The following is a 3,966-nucleotide window of genomic DNA, read 5'->3' on the forward strand; positions in this document are numbered from 1 at the left end:
TCCATGCCTTGTCAAGGACTATAACATTTTCCTTGTAGTCAAATTGTATTGACGTTGTATTATTTTGCTGTATTTTTTGCAAATGTAACCAAAGTTTCATAAAAATGTTGAATATTTCTATTTTCTATAATTTTAAAAATAATTTTCTAATTTTCTAGAAATCTTATTTGTAATTTGGAATCGGTTGAATGAGCTCTGATGGGACATAATTCCCCTAATTGATGGAATTTTATTTTCAATAGTTGTGAATGCTAGAAAATATGTTTAAAATAAATAAAATCTAATTTTCTAAGTCGCCATTCTGTCATTGAGTGCTCTCACACTAAAAGTATTATGCATGACATTGTTATGTCTGACACTCATACCCCTATGTCTAATGTTGTAGGTCCCTTATGTGGGTGGGGGGGGGGGGTGTGAGAGGGAAATGTTGATACATTGTTTGTTAATACTTGTATCACATTTGTAGAGAAAAGAGAACTCGATTACAATTTATTTGATGAAAAAATTTTATTTGATTATGTAAAGTTTAGGTTTCATTATTAAATTGCAATATTTTACCAATAAAAATGTATTTAAAATCATTTAAATGTTTTTTTAAATTGTTGTGTTGTTATTCTCTTAATTATTAAATGGAAATTTTTTACCAATTAAAATGTATTTAAAGTGTTCATTGTCATACGCAATGGTTCATTGTGATACCACTTGTGTGGGGCTTTCCTTGTGTGAAGCTTTCCATGTGCAGAAAGCTCTGCACAACCAAAGTTCCACACATTGTTTGTCCCTCTTCACAATAAAATCACATTAAAAATTTATGAGTTCTTTTCTATTTGTCTGTGAAGCACTTATTTTTCATTGCAATGATACTAATTTTAGCCATGGTCCAATTTGAGGCTTTATTACTCAATACCGTGCTACAGTAAATGCCTTGTGGCTAAATTATAATTCCTAAATCCATTGTGAATTGGACTTTGTTTGTAATCTATTTTAAATATTAGTCATAAAAATCCAACATTTAAAAGGTTGTTTTTTTGTCAAACTAAATATTTTCAGTGGCCAAGTGTCATTAGCATAGTCAAAAATCTTGTGATAGTTTTAGGAACGAAATAATAAGGGAATAAAAAATATTATTTTGTCCCTGATGCAATCTTAATATTTTGAAATGATATAGAACTACATGTAGCTATGTGGAATGCAAGAATGAAAGAGTGAAGTGTGAAGTTAAATGTATGGAATTTTGCTTCTGTTCGAAGTTTCTCTTGTGAAGGGTTTTCATTTTGTGGAAAGGTCTTCACATTGCTTCTTTGCACAAGCAAAGAAAAATAATGGGATTAGGTCAAATACACTCCATATATGTCAAATTGACATGATTATGTTAGAAAATTGAGTTTAGTGTAGATTTGAATGTAAAGGAGTATGTGAAGCTTTTACTGTGTAGAAAATGGGGTATGTATAGGAGAGCAGTTGCATAAAGCTTTGATTTTATAAATCTATAAATATTTTGGGAGGACAACATATGTGTCAGACAACGGGGGTATTTGTGTGATAAAAAGGTGATCTAATAATCACCCTATGAGTGATCTCAGTTAATAATTATTAATTGAAGGTATTACAGACTCATGTGTTGGTGTGTGTCCATGTTAGTTTAGGCAACAGATCGATCAGATTGTAAAATACACAGACACTGGAAAATGGAAAACAACAGCGAAAAACAGTAAGCAAATACAAGAACACAACAAATTAATAAGGAGTTCACCCTATCCTCCAGGGCTACATCTCCGGTTTAGCTCTCAATGGTGGCCTTCTTTTATTATGTCTTGAAAGCAGAGAATTACAAAGGGGAGCTCAATCTGAGTCTCCTAAAATAGAATTGCTTGGCAGGTTGGTTCTTGGATTCCCTAAGCCACTACAGTGCATAGGCTCTTTTCCTTACCAGCTCTTTGACCTCTCTAGCCTTATGGGGAGGAGCCCAATGTGGTGCTCAGTTCCCGATAGATCCTCTCAGGGATTTCTCAATGTTGCCTTATGCTGCAGGTCAACTCGACTCTCTATCTTTCTACTTTTTGCTTCACTGTATTCTTCACTTTTGTTTTCCCTGTCTTTGTTTCCTTGTTTTTCTCTGTATATGTTCTATTTTGTCTATTCATGGCTTTAAAGCCAGTCGGCCTCATGACTATTCAATTTCCTTTATGTCTTCATCGGATCACCTACTGCTATTCACTTGGAATCCCCTATCTCTGCATCATGGTCATCGGCGCACAGCAAGTGGCCACTTGTCTTCCAATGAACTGCGCTAGACTTTTCCTCATCAGTTTGATTCTTTGGTTACATCATCAAATGACTCGTCCGCCACCTCCGTATCAAATCAGACCTCAAATTGTTACATTTCGTGACTTAATCCCCCATCAATTCTAGTTTCTCCATCGGGCGCATTCTCATCTGTTAGATCTGGAGCCCCCAGATGATTCGCTCATTTCATGCGGTTGACTTGCTCAACATTTAGCACGCAATGAGCGGTAGTTTTCTCTCTCCTCCACCTGCCACGCGTCAAGCACTGAGTGGAATCACTCCTTTTTCGCCAAATCTGCTTAGCACCCAAGGGTTCCCCCAATAAATACTGCTGGTTTTGGAGTGTGGGTCCCGCCTTTAGCCTTTAAACTTTTCCCAACAGTTTTCCCAGCTCCCATGCGACCGAGCGCTCGGGGCCCTTCCTTCTCAAGGGGTTTTGCCCAGTGATGCACCTCCTTTTCCCGATCTGGGCATCCCAGAGGCTAGTTTCGCCTCTTGCACAGTCTCCATGGGCCTCGGCCAGCGTGCTTTGAATGAGGTCCTTATTGTTCCAAACTGGCTACCAACTACCACTCTTCAGAGGTTTTTCTGATCGCTCCATGCTCTTTGAATTTGAGGTTTTGTCCCGATTTGATACAATCATGGTTCTTTGATTTTTCTTCATGGATCTAATTGAGATCACGACCTTCCCACTGAAAAGTTTTTGGACCACCAAAAGTTGGTTTTCAAGCATTGACTAAGGGAGGGTACAGTCGTCTCACTTGTCCAATTTCAATCCACTTTGCACTGTTTGGCTTTGAACCCTTGAGCCCAATCTTGAGGTACTCAACAATTCCCCTGCGCATTGTCCTCACCTTCCTATCCAACACAGTTTCTTCCTGTAATTCATTAAGATATTTAGGTAGCAAGTCATCAATAGAAGGCAATTGACTCTGCTCTTCAGAATCCTCAACCATTGAAGGTTCAAACAATTTCAAGCAATATGAGTTTACCACTGAGTAGATGTGCATGTAAGCTGGTACAACAAGGTGAAAAGAATTTTCACCAATCTTCTCAAGTATTTTGATGGATCCATACCTGATAGGCTTTGGCTTCTTACTTTCTCGTTGCATCCTGTCCTTGCTGATACACAGCCAAACCTGGTCACCAACTTGAAAACTATGCTCCATCCGATGCTTGTCATGCCTAGCCTTGTATTTGGCTTGGCTCTTTTCTAGCTGTTCCCGTATTGCCTGGTGGATCTCCTGGATTTGTTCAATAAACCTAGTTGCCTTGTCCACATCACTATGTCCCTCAACTGTGGAATCTTTACCAAAGACAAAATCCAAAGGAGACCTTGGTGTGAAACCAAAAAAGGTCTCAAAAGGAGATCATTGTGTAGAAGAATGTTTGGCTCTATTGCAAGCATGTTGTACATAACACAAATATTCATCCCAAAGCTTAGGATGTTTGTTGCAATATCCTTTGAGTAACTAGATCATTGTCCTGTTAACTACTTCTGTCTGGCCATCAGTTTGTGGATGAAAAGTTGTGCTTTTCTTTAGTTTGGTGTCCATCAGTTCCCATAGACTTGACCAAAACTTCCCCACAAATCGAGATTCTCGATCAGATACAATAGAAGTGGGTAATCCAAAATGAACCCATACATGTCCAAAGAACATTTTTACAGTTTGTTCAACT

This window comes from Pinus tabuliformis, chromosome 3_2 (assembly GCF_031772625.1).
Source record: "Pinus tabuliformis cultivar Carrire ecotype Pingquan chromosome 3_2, CPIR1, whole genome shotgun sequence".
NCBI classification, from domain to species: domain Eukaryota; kingdom Viridiplantae; phylum Streptophyta; class Pinopsida; order Pinales; family Pinaceae; genus Pinus; species Pinus tabuliformis.